Below are 19,199 nucleotides of genomic sequence, written 5' to 3'. Positions count from 1 at the left end.
TTTACATCTTTAACAGGAAATGTCCTATCCACAGGGACTCCAAGAACAAGTGACCTTTAGGATTCTACATCAACACTCTAGAATATGCTTAGGTAATCTGTCTCTGCAGAGACAGGTGATACAATAACTATTACATCAACCACCTTTCTGCTAGTAACATAGCCATAATTCTGATGCAGTGGTCCCTCACAGCATTCCTCAGTGCCACTACACCTGCTGTACTCTGTACTCGTGGTAGTAATGACCATTTAAAGAAAAATAAATCCACCTTACTCTCCACCTCTTCAGGGCATCTCCCTGAGGAAGCTGTGTCTGTCCATTTGTAAACAAAAAAGTTAGCCCGCACATAGCACCCTCTCCTCTGGGCCATCTCTTTGACGCTAGCCATTGACAGAGAGCTGGAGAAGTAACAGACCTTTTCACCAGGGTACCTGCTGCCTGAAAGAAAAGTAAATGTGTGCAATTGGGGAAACATCCTGAACAACGACTCCGGAACAACGAGTTCCGGAGTCACGTAAGCCGAACAACGACTTGCCCGAACAACGACTCAGCCTTAAACCCGCATGTGCGTGGTTAAGGCTGAGTTGGTCTAATGTTTGGGCAGGGCGAAGTTCGGAGGAGTGTCGCAGAGGAACAGGTAAGAGGGGTTAATTTGCAGGGGGTGGCGGGTTTAGGGTTAGATTTCAGGGATTGGGGTTTCGTTTTTAGGGGGTATGGGTGTTCGTATTTATTGTTTAGTTAGAGGAATTAGTTTATAAGGTGTTGAGTACGTTTTTAGGAGGTGGGGGAGATTGTGATTTTTTTAGGGAGGGGGAATTAGTTTTATGGAGGTTAAGTCCTTTTTTTAGGGGGTGAGGGTGATCGCGTTTGTTTTTAGGGTGTGGGGGTGATTGTGTTTAGAATTAGGGTGGGAGAATTAGTTATTAGGGTTTGTGGGTGAACGGGTTTATTTTTAGAGTGGAGGAATTAGTTTTTAGAGGGTGGGGGGTTTGGGGTTAGTATACAGGGGTTGAGGGGGTTTGGGATTCGTTTTTAGGGGTTGGGGTTTGGGGTTAGTTATTAGCGGGTGTGGGTGATCGTGTTTGTTTTTAGGGTGTGTTGGTGATCGTGTTTATTTTAAGGGTGGGGGAGATTTAGTTTTTAAGGGGTTTGGGGATCGGGGTACTAGTTGGAAAGCATTTTTTTTAACACGCATTCCTTTACCACGAAAAATCGTGGTAAAGGAATACGTGGTAAAAACAATCGTGGTATAGACGTGGTTGTGGTTGCGACCTCGTTGTTAGGGAAGTCGTGGTTGGGGAACTCGTTATTCCAACATACTACCGTGCAATTGGTTAATCACCAAATGGAAAGGCTGCTTTGAAGCGAGTGAAGCTTTAATTTCTGGAGTTGCTTGAATCTTTGTGGTGACACAGATCTATTCTTTTTGAGAGGTGATCCAACTGTTATATAATCTGCTGTTTTTAACAAAAAATTGTTTCTAGCTCAAATGGATCAAAAGTTACAGAAAAAAACGTAGTGGTACATGCTGTCGTGCAGTGGTAGACCCATCACTAAGGGTGACTGGTGACCTTTCTGTTGCTTATTGCAGAATTTAGGTGTTAAACTGTTACTAATGACGTGAAACATTTGCCCAGGTAGTGTTAGCGTGTGTAAAATTGACCAAATAATGAAGTGATCCTATCACAAATGTCCCACATTAAGCTACATATTTTACATTTGGTTGCCGCATAATTTAGTCAATCATGCCACATCATTTGGTCCTTCCCTGCTGCATTATTCTAGTGTCCCTGCTTATACTGTATATAATACATTTTTTAAATAAAGACTTGCATATTGAAAGTGCTTTGTGTTACACACTGGGACTTCATAACATTATAAACACACGTCACTCTTCCGCACTGCTCCATCCAGGATTCCATTTTGTGACTCTCTGGTCTCACAAACAGACATGTACAGTAATCCCATTAACCAACTGAGGTTTTATAACATAAAAGAGAGCGTTCCCAGAGATTAGTTTGAATTGCATTTATTTTTTATTTAAGCTATATGTATTATTTTAAAAGCATTTGGCTAAAGGTGGAAAACAACTACATACTTAAAGAAAATTTTGCTATTTTTAGCCACTTCGCCTTGTCATGACCACATCACCACAACACTCAAAATCACAGTTGCCATACATTTTATGCACTTTTAGCCCTGGATTTGAATGGAGACAGCCTGGAAACGTGATAAATAACCAAAATTGCGCTTCCAGGCCATGTTCATTTACAAGTATTTAAAGAGGCATTTGTGCCCCCCCTCGGAACACAGCCACAGACCACCAGAGGGACGCGCCCCACAGTTTGAAGACTTCTGCAGTAGGAAGAGGTGCTAGAATGGCCAATGTTGCACCCGAGCCATGGGACTTGATGTTGGTTGGATAGATGATAGTGCTGTATTATCCCTGGGATGGCTAGCTCGGTTACCCTGGTTCTTTCTTCCCTTCCTCTGCTGTTTTCTCTACTTTTTAGAAGGCAACCTATGAGATGCAGGGGTTGTGGGGTGCACTTGATCCGGCAGCCCTGTAAGTGATGACATGGTGTTGGGGGGACGTGGCTTGGAGGCTGCCGAGCATGGACGCGTGAGCCCTGAGCTCCGTGCTGGCTGTGCGATTTATCCTGAAGTGACACTCGCTGGCGGTGTCTGCGACCCGGGAGGGGGCTCCCCTGGACGGAGAGGAGCTGGCTGACTGCTTGGATCCTTTACCGCGGCGCCGGGGGCTGCCTGGTGCGGAGACTGCGCTGGCCCGGCCCAGTGGGGACCGGCCATCTTGCTTGCGGCCTGGGGCGGCTCTCTCATCCCCGGAGTTGCGTGGAGCGCGGCCCCGCCGGAAGTGGAGGAGGACTCGGCGGGGGCGACTTGCGGACCGTGCTGTGGCTTGCTGGCCCTGAGCTGTGCGGGCGGAGCGGAGCCAATCCCGGCGGAGGAGAGTGACCTGTGAGCGGCCAGGGGGCAGCGGCGGAACTTCTGGAGCCTGGGGCGCCGCCGCGGGACCCGTGGAGCTGGTGCCGGCGAGATCGCGGGTGAGCGGGAACGCGCCTCTTTGGGGCGCTGGCGGTGGATTGTGACCCGCGGCGGAGACGGAGGGCCCTGGGGGCGATGGGCGGCCCTGTGGTGCTGAGGGGGCCTCGCCCCTCCGAGTGCTGGCGTGCGTGATCGTCGGTCCTCGGGAGGGCTGGCGTGGACTGGCCCGTTGGTGCCCCCTGCCTCGTGGCCCTTTGTGACGGTGGGTGCTGTGCCCTTGCTGGTGTTGGTGTTGGGCGTGCTGGACCTGTGCTTCCTGGGCAGCGGGGGGAGCCTTCACTTGGTGGATTGGACTCGGGGCTGTGTGGTCCCCTGGCGGCGCTGGAGTGCAGGACTCCTACTTACCAGCCTCCCCTCGGGGTGCACGTGATCAGGGGCTGATCCCCTTCTGCCTTGCTGAAACCACGGTGGTCGCCCCTGCCCCGAGTGCGGCGGACGTGGATTTGCCCTTCCTGGTCCTGGTGCTGTGGGTCCGGGGGGCTCCTGGGACTTTTGCCGCTGGTCGAGGAGATCGGGGCTGGACCATAGCCGAGGCCCGAATATGGGGAAGCCGCGACGGGGCCCAGGAGGGGCTCCGGCTGAGCACCGGGAGGGCCCGCCTGACTCTCAGGCTCCGGGCACGGATGGCGCCTCGGCGGCGGGACTCCAACAGCAGCAGCTGGATCAAATTCTAAAGGCCATATCGGACACGCGGGAGGCTTTGGGCCGTGACATTGCGCAAGTGTCCACAAGTCTTGGATTTCTGCGTGCCGATCATGCCAAATTGGTTGACCGCGTCACAACCGCGGAACACAAGTTGGAGACGCTGGAGCCTGCCCAGAGGGCGACGGAGACCTCACTGAGTGGCTTGGAGCACAGGGTGCAGCTGTTGGAGAAGAGGGCTGAGGAGGCGGAAGGGCGCAATCGACGCAACAACATCCGAGTGGTGGGCCTTCCCGAGAGAATTGAAGGGGACGATATGGTCGAGTTCCTGGAGAAGTGGCTGCGAGAAGTGGTGGCGCGCGAAGGCCTGTCGCAGTTCTACACCTTGGAGAGGGCCCACCGGGTGCCGTTTCACCCTCCGGCGGCGGGCCGCCCCCCTAGGCCAGTGGTGGCACGTCTGCTGCACTACAGGGATCGTGACCTTATACTGCGGAATGCCCGGGCGTCAGGCCCGTACAAAGTGGATAATGCTGCGGTCTCTCTTTATCCTGACTACTCCCAGGAGGTCCAGCGGAGCCGCTACTCCTTCATGGCAGTTAAGAAGGCCCTCCGAGAGGTGGGGCTCCAGTATGCTCTGTACTTTCCGGCCCGTTTGAAGGTGATGGTGGATGGGACTTCGACGTTCTTTGATTCGCCGGATGATGCCTGGCAGTGGCTGGAGCGGCACCGCGCCGGCGGGGGTGGCCCTGGCCGGCGAGCCCCAGAGGTGGGGGCTGGGCAGCGGCTACGCCGAGGCCGCCGCAATAGGCAACGCGCCAGGATTGGACGATCGCCGCCTGCTTCTCAGACGGAGGTGGAGAGGCGGGCGGCCCTGCAGGCAGTCTCTGCTATTTCTGGAGCGGCGGCGTCACCGGTGGGTTCGGGCTCCCGGCGTACGTCCTCGGGGGCGGACTCGCAGGGGTCGGAGGACGCTGGGGAGACTGTCGCACTCCTGTCGGGGGTGACTCCCGGAACTGCCGATGGCCTTTTGGATGGGTGACACTATTGCCTTCTTTATGGGTTGTGATTCAGGTTGACACGATGAGGTTGGCGCAGTGGGTGATGTCGGGGGTCCTGCTGCTGGAGGGCCGGGTGGGGGTCTTGTTGTCCGGGGGGGCCGCCTGGGTCGGGGCGCTGCCGGGTGGAGGGGAATGTTGTGATTGAGGCCTGACACATCTGGTGGGCTGGTGGGATCGCGGTCCAGCTTGTGCTGGCGCTAGGTCACCCCTCTTACCTCACACCTACTGTGAGTCCCTGGTAGCTACCAGGGGGACTTTCATCGTTGGGACAGTGTTTGGATGGGTAACTATGGTTTAGAGCCTGTTCTGGGGAAGGGTGGGGTGGGGGTTTGTTGGGGATGTTTTGCAGGGGGGGGATATGTCAGTGTGTCCGCTAGGCCGGGTTGGATTGTGCTCAGTTGTATTTTTCGGTATGGCGACCCGCCTTGAGTTACGCTGCGTCACATGGAATGTGCGCGGGTTGAACTCCATGAGGAAACGTTATAAGGTTCATGCTTATCTAGTCCGTAGGGGGATCCAGGTGGCCTTCCTGCAGGAGACACATATTGATCAGGAGGAGGGGCGGGCGCTACAACGGAGGTGGAGGGGTCAATTGTTCTACACCACATTCTCAGCCTTTGCTAGGGGGACCTTAATTTGGGTACGAGCTGGGGTTCCTTTCCAACCCCTGACCACGCTGATAGACCCTGAGGGGAGGTTTGTGTTGGTGGCTGGCCGGCTGGATGGTAGGGATGTGACGTTTTGCAGTGTCTATGCCCCGAATTCTGAGCAATCTGCATTTTTTGCGCGGCTTTCTGGGAAGCTGGCGGCGTACTTAGCGGGTACCGTGTTTCTCGGGGGGGACTTTAATTCCGTAATGGATGTGGAATTGGATCGCTCTCACCCCCCGCTGGCTCAGTCCGGGGTGCGCAGAGTGGCTAAGGTGCGACGGGATTGGCAGGAGGCGTGGGGCCTAGTGGATGCCTGGCGCGCGCACCACCCTTTAGATAGGGATTACTCCTTTTACTCGGTACCACATGACTTGCATGTTCGACTGGATGGTTTCTTGTGTACCCCGGGGGCCCTAGAGCTCACGTCCTATAGTGAGTACCTGGCAAAGACGCTCTCGGATCACAATCCGTGCTTGATCACGATACTTTGGTCGCGGCAGCGGCCGGCGATCCCGACGTGGCGTTTGAATCCGGCGCTGCTGGAGGACCCCGTGTTTCATGCGGAGCTGGGGGATGGCGTGGAGCGCTACTTTCAGGGTAACTCAGGGACGGCGACGAGTAGAGCGCACGAGTGGGATGCACTCAAGGCGGTAGTGAGAGGGATTTGCATTTCGTCTGTGACTGGGACGCGCAAGGTGCTGCTACGTGATGACGATCGGGCACGATTGCGCCAGGCGGAGTTGAAAGAACACGCGTCTGAGGGTACCCGTGGAGAGCTGCTGGCGGCGCGGGAGGAGGTAGCCCTGCAGGTCGAGCGGCTCCGCTGCTATGACCACAAGGAATATATGGTGCGGGCACAAGCGGAGCGTGACAAGGTGGGGACGCTTTTGGCCTGGCTGGCTGATCCGGCGGCTCGGGGCTCCCCGGTGGTGTCGTTGGCTGCGCCGACGGGGAACCTAGTCCACTCGCAAAAGGAGATTAATGACTTGTTTTTGGGTTACTATTCCCTGCTGTACCAGAGTAGGATGCAGGGTCTACCGGATGGGTTGGCCGATTACTTGAAGGCTGCGGGGTTGCCCCGCCTAGACCCGGAACAGGGTTCTGCTCTGGGGTCGGAGATCTCTCTGGGCGAAATTAGAGCGGCGGTCAAGCACATGGCGCGGAAGAAGACTCCTGGGGCTGACGGCCTCCCGGTGGAGTTCTACGCTGCGTATTTGGACACTCTGGCGCCGCGGCTACAGGCGGTATATCGGGAGGCGTGGGGTCTGGGACGGCTTCCGGCCACCATGAGAGAGGCGATTTTAGTCCCATTGTTGAAAAAGGGTGGGGTTCCTACCTCCATGGCGGCATACCGGCCGCTTTCCATGCTCTCGGTTGATTACAAGATTCTTAGTAAGATCTTGGCCACGCGATTGTTGGGTCATATGCGCTCCTTGGTTCATTCGGATCAATCGGGGTTCATCCCGACTAGGAACACTGCGACGTGCATTCGGCGGTTGGTGCGGATAATGGGAGACGAGGGGGAGGGGAGATCGGAGGCCGCGGTGTTATCGGTCGACATTGAAAAGGCGTTCGATAGTGTGGAGTGGCCGTATTTGTTCCGGGTTCTGCGGGAATTTGGCCTCTGTGATAATTTTGTGCGCTGGACCAAGCTGTTGTATAGCTCCGCTACGGCTAGGGTCCGTACGGGACGTACTATCTCAGCGGCGTGCTTGGTGGGGAGGGGCACACGCCAGGGTTGCTCTCTCTCCCCGCTATTGTTCGCGCTGGCCGTGGAGCCTTTGGTGGCCCGCGCCCGGCAAGGGCAGTACTACGGGGGGGTTTGGTGGCGCGAGGAACTGCAACACATATCGTTGTATGCGGATGACCTCCTGTTGTATCTGGCTGATACGGGGGATTCCCTCCGGGGTGCTCGGACTTTGCTGGAGGAATTTGGTCGCTTGTCGGGGTTGCGGGTGAATTGGACTAAGACCTGTCTGTTTCCTCTGTCGCTGGGAGCGCGGCAGCCCTTGGCGCTGGATGACCTGCGGTGGGAGCCTGGCTGTTTGCCGTACCTGGGCGTCCGTATATTCCACACCCCCAATGATCTTTTTGAGGGGAATGTGGGGGGCGCGCTGAGGGGGCTTCGGGGTAGTATGGCGTTCTGGCGCACCCTTCCCCTATCGGTTGCTGGGCGAGTGGCGCTGTTGAAGATGATAGCGCTACCGCGCCTACTCTACTATTTCTGTACTTTGCCGATCTGGATTAAGGCCGCCTTTTTCCAGATGCTTCGGTCCTTAATGACAGGGTTCATTTGGGGAACTGGGAGGCGACGAGTGGCGATGTCGACGCTGTTGAGGCCACGGGAGGCGGGCGGGCTGGCAGCCCCCGATTTTGAATGGTACTATTTGGCGGCGCAGCTGCAGTGGCTGACGCAGGCCGTGGCACGTGAGTTTCGGGGCCCAGAGGGTCCGCAGGATAGGGTCATTCCGCGCCATGTATTGTCGTTCATTGTGCTCCGGCAACGGCTCAGATTGGATCAGCTTACCCTCGAGGAATGCACGCTTCGGCTGTGCTGGATCCGTAGTCAGAAACGGGCAGGGTTTGCTCGGCCGTATGCCCCGGAGATACCGTTGGGCATGTGCACGGCCCTCCCGCACGGCGGGGACTGGTCGGCTCTGGCTCACTGGGAGGAGTGCGGGGTGCATATGATGGGGGACTTATACGGAGATGGCGTCTTGCTGTCGTTTCAGGACCTGCAGGGGGCATATGACCTGCCGCGGGGGGACTACCTTTTGCATGCTGCCTTGGTGCGTGGGATCCAGAAGCACTGGGGGATGGGGCTGTCGGAACCCCCAATTTCCCAGGGATGTCAATACGTCACTATGGCGGCGGGTACGGTTAAGGCTATTACTTGTCTGTATAGACGGTTGTCCACGGAGAGGCTGGCGCCCTTGGAAGTCCTGCGGGGTAAATGGGAGGGGGATCTTGGCAGGCCCATTCCGGAGACGACTTGGGCACAGCTTTTACGGCGGGCCTGGAAGGGCACGCGCAACGCTAGATTCCAGTTGATCCAATTTTACACCCTTCATAGGGCTTACCTCACCCCGGTCAAAATCCTGCGGTATTTTGGAGGCTCTCAGTCGCCATGCCCTCGATGCGGAGTAGAAGGGGCTGATTTTGGTCACATGTTCTGGTCCTGCCGGGGCCTGGGCTCGTACTGGGCGGATGTGGTGGCGTGTCTGAATCAGGTGACTGACCGTGAGTTGGAGGTGGAGATGGGGACTTGTCTTTTGTTGTGGTTTCCGCACACCCCCCCGCACTAAGGTCACAAGCAAGTTTTGCGATTTGGGGCTGATACTAGCGAAGCGGGAGCTTACTCTACATTGGAAGGCCAAGTCCGGCCCGAGTTTTCGGAGATGGAGGGGGAGTTTCCTGGCCTGGGCGGGAAGTGAAGGGACGCTTCGGCATCAGATGGCCAGGCGGACCGCTAATGAGAAGGCGCTGGATGTGGCGAGGGCGTGGGAGGTGTTGGTGGAAGAGCTGCGCTCCTGGGAGACGAGGAATGGGGAGGTTGTGGAGGATGGGGATTCTGTAGACGTGGATGGGGGAATGGAACCTGGGACGGGGTCGGTGGGGGCTGCCGGACGGGGTCACTTAGTTACACTCATGGAGGACTTGCTCTCTGCATTCTACCTGGGCGGCGGTTGAAGAGCGCAGGTGGGAACAGGGCTGCGGAGGGAGGCCACGGCGGGGTCCTCTATCTCGGGCTGACTGCTAGCAGGGGTTTGCCCGTTTGCCCGGAGCGGGATGTCTTAGGCCTTAGGGCCAGATGGAAGGTGGCTGCTGAGGACTTACTGCGGGCACACTGACTGGGGGGGTGGGGGTAGAGGGGGCGGCGGGTGGGGGACGTAGGGTTGACATGCAGTGGAACGGATTTCTCCTGATGTGTATTTAGAGGGGGGATTCCTCGTCTGCTGGTCATATGTGTAATGTTGGTCTGTAAGGCCTTGGGTGTGAAAAATTTAATAAAATCTTTTTTAAAAAAAATAAAAAAAAAGTGATGACATGGTGTTGGTATGTGTGGGAGTGGAAGATACGTTGCTGGACTGGGAGGCTTCATTAGAACTTCCTGGTCCATCACATCCTAGCGAGGCCATTGTCTTTCCGAATGCTGTTGCCTTTAACTTCCTTCAGAATAGCAGAAAGTACTGATGGGACAGAGGCAAGGAGATCGAGAGTAGTTGAGCACGATCACATGTGGTAGCTGGTCACTGGATCGGCCTGCACTCTGAGGACCATTTTGTTAAGAGTCCTTAGTCTGCTGTCAATGCCAATGAGGGAGTGTTGGCCAAACTTCAGGTTATCCAAAACACAGCGGCTCGACTGGTCCTTAATGCCCCGCCAAGAACAGCATCAAAGCCACTTTTAGAAAAATTGCATTGGCTTTCAATCCGTCAACGGACAAAATTTAAAATATGCTGTCTGATTCATAAAAGCATAAATGGCCAAGGCCCCCTCTATCTGGAAAATAAATTCATTCCTTACACCCCTACTAGGACCCTTAGATAAAGCAATAGTCATCTGTTGGCAGTGCCACGTGCCAAGAAGGCCAGACATGGTGGTAGAGCCTTATCAGTGATGGGACCAACATTGTGGAACAACCTTCCGCTAACTCTACGATTATGTCCCGATCATTTGAAATTTAGGAAACAACTCAAAACTTTGTTGTTCAAAAATGAGATCTAGTTCAGCCCTCCCTCATTCTGAAATGAACAGTTGAATAACCTGGCCCAAAGCGCAGAGATACTCCATCAGGAGTCGATTCTAGCGCTATATAAACCCATAAATAAATAAATAAATAAATAAATGCCCATTACATTATCAGCAAGGGTATTAAGGAGATCCACCTGAAGCTCTAATTTAGAGTGAGATTTAAGAGCTGAAGAAATTATGTCCAGGTTATGTACAAGAGAGTCCCAGAGTGGTGCCACCGGGGAGGAGGGTGAGGGGGTGAGGGGTGGGCAGGGAGGCTGTGCTATCAGTTCATCCATCAATTTTTGCGTTCAGTTGCTAGCATATCCTACTCTTCAGGCATACTTTCAACCTCCTTGGCAGCTCCATATACCCCGCTTAGCAGCTGGCCAATTGGACTTGAAGGTGATTCCTAAATAGTTCCTTTGAGTTCATTCAGTCATTCAAGGAGGGTAAGTTCGGATAAGCTTCGGGAATTTGCTCTGATGGCGAATGCGGTTTAGCAAAATATAACTTTGTGGGCGTGACTAAATGATTGTAATCCCCCATGGTTCCTCTCTTGGTAGACCAACTCAGGCTTAACTCAGGCAGACGAAATGGGCTGAGGAGGATCGATTCCATCTCCTGCAGAAATGTCACCTTCCGTAGATAGTTGCGGCACCCCTACAATAGAGACCTCAAGCTGACTGGCGTTAATGGGAAGTGCCGCGTAGGAGCTAGTTGCATGCGCAATGGCTTGCGTATTGAATGTCCTCCTGTTTTCCAGGCCAATGTCCTCCACGACTAGATGGATGAATATCTTAGTTTGCTTATTAGCTTGCTTGCTTTCCACAGATAGGAGAGCTGGAGATTGCAACAGTGGCAGACCATAAGTGTTTGTGAGCAGTTTTGAAAAGTCTATGATTCTCAATTTCTTTGCAGCAGGTGAGATAATACTCAAACCTTTATGAATCAGGGTATCAGTGGCAGCCTGACCCTCACACAGCTCCTCTTTGTGGGTATCTATATTGTAATTTTTGTTTTTGTTTTTGTTTTTGCATCGCCCCTTGTTGTTATAGCTGCAGGCATCTTTTATGGCCCCACAGACCTTACCGGAATGCATGGTGCTCTCAGTCTATTGCCCAAAGCTATCCTGGCCCTCAATAATGTGTCCTTGGGATTGGCCCGCGACAGCACCGTGAAAGCAACCGCTGAGGGACGATTGGAGAGGCTTGACAACCAGCAGGCCTAGAAAGCATGCGCTGCCTCAACTTCCCTGTAAGCAAGGTGCAGTCAAATAGCCGCGGGGAAGGGCCACGAGCAGGGTAAAAAGGCCTTAGACGCCTATGGGAATTTAGAGCCTGTAAGGGGCTTCACTTCAGATGCTTCAAGTCTTCATAGAGCTAACATAGGCTGACTTAAGGGTCACAGATGAGGACTGCTGTAAGCAGAATGAAGAAGTAGATGGGAGCCTGGGTCTATAAGGCCGCACCATGCTATCTTGTGTAGAATATGGTCAGTGTAAGGGGGAACCCCTCCGTATTAGCAAATCACACCTGCCTAACTGGCGATTTAACATGGTCACAATCATACTACAGTCTGAGGAGAATGCTATTTCCCAGCCATTATGCTTGGGTAATACTGGATTCAGAATTTGACAAAAGCATGTGTCATTCTGTGAAAAACACTGTATCTCTATATGCCGCAAATTGTTGTGTATCATAACTTTACAAAAATATCTGCATAGAGCACTGTCTGGATGGCATGGTCCCTCTGCACCACTTCCTCATCGCATCCTTTTTGCTGTAACTGAGTCTCCCAGGCAGGCCACATACGACAAGGTTCAATTCCAGCATTTGTGTTCAAGAAGAACTTAATACAATAGAAAAGTGCTTTGTGAAAAGCTACACTGCTCTTCAGAGCTAGATCCACACTATATGAAATGCCTGTGAAAAATTGGATAACAAAATAATAATGTATCCCTCCTGTGTGTTATCAATGTGTTATTCTAAAATTAAAATAAAGCAGACACAACATACATTCCTAGGCTAGTTTGTCATTTATTGTGCAGCATACTGGCTCCCACATGGACACGCTGCCGATTCATGGCTAACACAGAGGCTCGAACTATCAACGCCCAGGTTCACTATCCGGTCGCTGGATCGAGTTATTTCACTTGCAACTCCTCGCGGTTTCAAAGTAGTATTGGTTGACAAGCCGGATAGGCCGTTCGCTTCTCCGGTCCCACTGCAGGTATCCTTCCTGCAGTTGGCATTTACTCAGGCATGTAATCTAATGTCCTGATGATGATCCTGCAATCTTATGTATGGGATCGAAACGTTGTTGACTCCTTGACACCTTAACACAATCATACTCATTATTCTAGGTGTGCAATGGTGTCTCTCTTTATTTATGCTTGCCAAATTGATGTATCATTTCCAAGCTGTAAGTTTTGCCTGAGCTTTTCTGTTTGTCCATATCTTGCTTGATGCAAGATTGTGTTCCCACTTCATTGTTTGTTACGAATTTGAAATATGAAAAGTATTCCTGTCCGGCTGGATAGCACAATATAGGTCTAATTGTATATCTAATTCATTTTCTTCTCTCCCATTGTCCTTGTGAGGGACCGCTGTGTTTGTAGCATTCTGATACCCAAGGTCCCTGACCAATTGCATTGGGTTCCCTTGTCTGTAAATAATATGCAATCACAACCTGAGCAGAATCCCTGTGAACTCTCAAATACCACACACTCAACAGTGTGTATAAAAGCACATCAATGAGGAGCTTCACCACAAATGAGCTTAGTGTATTCATCACCTTGCTATTATTCATAGTGTGTATTTGCTGCAGTACTGTGTTTACATCTTATTAAAGATTCTCGAAGGAAGAACCAATATAGACTATATATTACTTATGGTTAGGTGTACACATTGAATTCTCACTCGTCAAAGAGTAGTAGAAAGGGACAAAGACGAATGGAAATATCTTTACAGAAAGCGTGAAATAAGAATGCCCCTCCAGATGAGACCACCATCTTGAGCTGAGCTGTTTTAACACGCATAGCATGATGAATGAGTACTGCTGTAGAATTCACTAAGGGGTCGATTCTGATACCGGGTCGGACAGCTCTCCAAGAGCTGTCCGTAGACTTACCGTGCGACCGACACGGACCCGTAGCCGGTCCGTCCTGCAGAGGAAGTACGATGCGCATACCTGCCAAAAACATGACCGACACATAGGCTGTAATTCAAGCTCCATTCTCCGTCCGAGCCGTAACTCCTAACGCTGAACCGAGTCGCCCAGAAGCAGTATCCATAGCAGTTTCCGGCATGACAAGTACGATGCGTACTTCCTACGCCCTGGACGGGTCGCCGCGTACGGGACATCACAGCATCCGGAAAACAAGCATATCAGCTACGATTTGCGCCACAACTCAATCCACGGCTACGAGACGGACCAGCTTGCAGCGGGTACGAGACGGAGCAACAAGCGGTGTGTGCGACACGAACACATCATGAATCCCATCACGCAGGTCATACCAGTACTCTACATCTATGACCGGCTCAGGAACCAACGCCGACGGCGCAGGCGGTAAGTCAGACACCTACCACATAAACAAACGACACGTACCCGCAAAATGGTACACACACACAGGGGATCCACATCCTGGCCACTAACAACAGGCCACCATAGGGGTTGTATGGCCAGCACCACTATCACCCCCACTCATAGGGCTTATGTTACCCATCACCCCTGCCACCCCTACTCATAGTGGACCTATTGACCATCACTCCTGCCACCCCCACTCATAGGGCTTATGTTGTCCATCACCCCTGCCACCCCCACTCATAGTGGACCTGTTGCCCATCACTCCTGCCACCCCCACTCATAGTGGACCTGTTGCCCATCACCCCTACCACCCCCACTCATAGGGTTTATGTTGCCCATCACCCCTGCCACCCCCACTCATAGGGGACCTGTTGCCCATCACTGCTAACACCCACACTCATAGGGGACCTGTTGCACATCACCCTGCCACCCCCAGCCATAGGGCTAATGTTGGCCATCACCCCTGCCACCCCCACTCATAGGGGACCTGTTGCCCATCACCCCTGCAACCCCCAGCCATAGGGCTAATGTTGCCCATCACCCCTGCCACCCCCACTCATAGGGGACCTGTTGCCCATCACTACTGCCACCCCAACTCATAGGAGACCTGTTGCCCATCACCCCTGCCACCCCCACCCATAGGGCTAATGTTGCCCATCACCCCTGCCACCCACACTCATAGGGGACCTGTTGCCCATCACTACTGCCACCCGCACTCATAGGGGACCTGCTGACCATCACCCCTGCCACCCCCACTCATAGGGGACCTGTTGCCCATCACTACTGCCAGCCCCACTCATAGGGGACATGTTGCCCATCACCCCTGCCACCCCCAGCCATAGGGCTAATGTTGCCCATCACCCCTGCCACCCCCAGCCATAGGGCTAATGTTGCCCATCACCCCTGCCACCCCCACTCATGGGCTTATGTTGCCCTTCACCCCTGCCACCCCAGCCATAGGGCTAATGTTGCCCATCACCCCAGCCACCCCCACCCCTAGGGGACCTGTTGCCCATCACCCCTGCCACCCCCAGTCATAGGATGGGTGATGCACCACACAACCATCATACTCCAACATTAGGTATGTCAGCAAAATACATCCCCCCTAACATCATGACAACAGTGTGTAGTCTGTGACAAATGCCCACAACAGTGATTATGACTTTGAACATACAATGTAACTAACAGCACATGTGTGACCAACAAATGAGGATGCCCTACACAAGGCAAGCATCACCATAGCACTGTGTCAATGTAAAAAGAACACCCCCTCACTGAGTAGAACAGAAGTTAAGTGTAGTCATCCAAACAGCAGCAGATGTTGAGCATTGTGGTGATGGGGTCTAAACCCCCCCCTCATCACAGTGACCAAAAGGTAAGTGTCATCATGGTCAAAGCTGCAAATAACAAACAGCATGTATGATCCCTGCTCCCAACACATTAAACACTTCTGTGGCAAACTAGTAGTTGTGTCCCATTCCCACAGAGATGTGGTGAGGCTAACAGTGCTGTGAAAACCTAACGCACTCTCGGCCATGTGCAGACAAGCACCACACATGGGGGCTGACAATGCATACAGTGTACAATGACACAAGAGCAGAAGTGACCATCACCAAGCATACACACATCTCGAAAATAGACACACCAATCAAAACAACCTGTGTAGACTGTGTAGACTGTAGGTGTCAGCTCACAAACTCCCATTCCATCCCAGCAATGGCACCTAACAACCAGGATGAATGTGCACAATGACGTGATATGACTCACAGGGACAGCAGGAAAATCACAGAAACAGCAACGTACATCACACATACACAAACACAAATCACTCAGCATGGCCCCTCATCCATGGACAAACGGGAGCTAGGGGACCATCCATGCAAACATTTACATCAATCCAGCCTCAACACCACACAACCTGAACTGCAACAATGTGCATCTGTGAAGCCCACATGGACAGGTGACATTGCACATGCACCCATGACAAACACAGGAATGTTGGGAGGAACTAAGGTGCACAGACAAATCACACAAGGACAGTTTATAACCCTGGGGAATGACAGACATACTGCACAGTATGCGGAACATGGCCATGACTTCAAAGCTCACGTAACCTTCAGAATACCTGCCACAGTCCCAGGACAATGCAGAAGCCAAGGAGAACCACAAGGCACACATGCTGACACATTGCAGCCAAGAACCCGACAAGTGGGAGCAGTCACACACACATACAAATGTGTCAATCCCTGAAAGATACCACCTAGGGACAACTACATGATTTTGCAAATAAACAGGTGCCTTGGGGAACCCTGACTGTGTCCCATCTGTGTCTGACAACATTATCACCACTCAGAACTGACAAATCCCAATGATGATACACCAATTAACAGTAGTGTGTCATGCACCCACACATCTGGTAGCCCATGGCAAAGAAGTGGGATGAACCCAGTACCACTCAGCAAGCATCAACAACAGGAACATATCAAGGGAACACTGCCTGTGTATGAACAGGGATGTGGACACACACACATGCTCATACAACACACATCATGGGCCAGGCTATGTCACGGGACAACACACTTACTTGAGGGGACCCAACTCCTGTGGAAGCCCAGCTGTGCCAAACATATTCACAGCACCTCTCACTCATGTCTGCAGAACACTTGGTCAGTCAGCCATCAGTTACCACACAATGAAGGCTCTGGTCACAACAGCCTGGGTACGTGAGTCTCCCCTAAGTCATCTGCACATACTCAAAACATATGTCTAGTTGCCAGTTGCTCCTATACCAATGATGCCCACACCTGTAGGTCCAGTGGTGATGCGCACAAAGTTTGTGTAGTTGACAAATTGGACAATGGGAAGCACATCATATGTGCATGGGTGAAAGCCAGAGATGTGACCATGCAAATGAAATGTTCACAGAGATGTCCACAAAGAGTTGATCATGACACAACCAGGTAGCTGCAAAGGATGAAATGGATACCCACCAGAATAGGATACATATCTCATGGACCACATGGAGTACCTCACAGCAACACATCAGTATTCAACATTGGAAACCAAGCATTACAGGTGCAAGGGCATGTTACACATCATCAACATAATGTACAGCTAAATCAAGTTCACAGGGATAAAGAAAAAAGCTTTATTCGGCATATTAAAAGTTAAACGTCCGTTCAAACAAAAGGCCAATGGCCAGTCCATGTCCAAATGCCAAGGAGTGAACTAGAGTGACAACTGTCACACGTTGCTTGCCTGCACTGCTAAGGACCGGGGTCATCCCCTCGGAGGGGCATACATGGGGGCAGGCCAGGATCAGGGCGCAGCAGAAGGAGGCAGTGAAAAGGTGGTGGATGCAGGCGAGACACTTGCAACTGCAGTGGAGTTGACTGAAGTGGTGGGTGCTGTCACAACTGTGGGGCACAAGTCAGATGGGGTGGGTGTCGGCACAACTCCAGTGGGCAGGTCAGATGGACTGGATTGGGTCCCCACTGCAGTGCCCAAGGCAGACGGGGTGGTCGCTGACTCCACTGCAGTGCCTACATCCATGGGAGCGGAATGGGGGGCAGGTGAGGTCGGCAGGACAGGGGAGGACACGGTCCCCACATCAGTGGCACTAACCGTCTGACCAGGTGTGGAGGAGCAAGTGGTAGGGGGGGATGGCCTTAGCATTTTGGGGATGGTGTATCTGTGAGTGGGGGAACCCGGGGCAGGGAGTGGCGTGGGAACCTCTGGAGTGGTGGCCTGGGGGATGGAGGACAGAGACTTTGCCTTGGAGCTGCGTGGTGGTGGGGGGGTCTTGCTCTTCTGGCTCCGGGGGGACTTGCGGGTGTGGGTCTCAGTCTGACTGCGCCTGGGGGAGGGTGTCTGGGTGTGAGGGGCACTCCCCTCTGTGTGTGGGGACTTGCTCTTCCCCTTGTAATCAGGATCTGCTGGGTCGGTGGGGAAGAGGCCAAGGTTACAGAGGAAGAGCTTCTGGGGAGATGGGTTTGCAGGTGATGCAAGGGAAGGGGGCTGGGAGGGAGAGGTCTCGGAGGACTGCCGAGTGGTTGTGGATGGCTGTGTGTGTGTCTGCAAACCAGCCCCTGTGAGTGTGGTATCAGTCCCCTGAGCTTGCTTGTGTGCACGTCTAGACCATGGTTTGGGTGTTTGTGCGCTTGGGACAGGTATGCTGCTAGGAATCGTGGGTGGTGTAGGGGTAGGAGGGGTGCGGGACTGTTGGAGGAGGGACACTGCTGCCATAAGGGAGGAGGCCATGGATGATTGGTCCTCTGTAGGGCAGACATGCCCGAGGAAATGCCCTCCATGAACGACACCAGTTGTGTCAACAGACTTGTGTGTGCATGGAGGACCTTCAGCATCGATGTCTGCCCTACATGGATCTGTCTAAGTAAATCCACAGACTCCTCACTCAGGGCAGCAGGGGGCACAGGGGCATGGGGTGTGGTGCCTGGCACAAAGGAGACATGCTCACGAACATGGGAGCCTACAGGTACCTCTGGGATGGGAGCCGATGGGAGGGTGGTGGTGGTGGTGGCGGGGACAGCCTCACTAGCTGGGGTTTGGTGGCTGCTGACACCCGCCTCCACAAGGGAGTCATCCTCAGAGCTGCTGTGGCCCTCAGCTGGGGGTGATGGTGCTGACGACTCCTCTGTGTGGCTCCACTCGCCCTCCGTGCCACTGGGTCGCCCCGACTCCTCTCCTTCTGTACCTGTCCGGCTCTGTGGCTCCTCCTGGTCCGTGGAGTTGTCCCCTCCTGTGGCCATGGATGTATCTGGATAGGAATAGGAAGTAAGAGAACAACATCAGTCACCTGCACCGACTGCACACACCACAGTGAGTACATCACATCACAGGGCAAGCCCTGGCATCATCAGCTGAACACAGCTCAAAGTGCCAACACTGTTTAGAATAAGCCAATTGTCATTATCAACATCAACCATGGCACACATATCCCTCCTTGACTTGCACACATATGTCTGTTGCATGTTGGATGCTAACACCTCAATGTGCCGACATGCACCACCCACACCTCATTTGGACATAAAAGTGAACATGTAGAAGTATGTCACTATACACACAGCACATCTCTTGCTACTGACTCAGGACAGGTGTCCGGATGAAGGGATGGGCAGAGACTCATTTCACATGCTTGTGATGCATGCCAGCAACACAAACTATGATGTTCTCATGACCTGATGGGCAATGCCACAATGGGGTGCATGGTGCACACTTGAATACAATGCAGGATCACTCATAGCAAGTTAAATGCCATGGCACTGGGATGCCCAGAAAGTTAGTCAACACTGTCTCCTGTCACAGGGGCAGGACATCCAGACAACAACAATATGCACTGACTCACAATCCTAGCTCAGGGGTAAAGCTAACTCTGCAGATGACCGGCGCACTTGCCCATTCCCTGCAAACAACATATACAGGACCCAGAAGACCCCCACAT

This window comes from Triturus cristatus, chromosome 6 (assembly GCF_964204655.1).
Source record: "Triturus cristatus chromosome 6, aTriCri1.1, whole genome shotgun sequence".
NCBI lineage: Eukaryota > Metazoa > Chordata > Amphibia > Caudata > Salamandridae > Triturus > Triturus cristatus.
The sequence above is the reverse complement of the archived record's forward strand: the minus strand, read 5'-3'. Positions refer to the sequence as shown.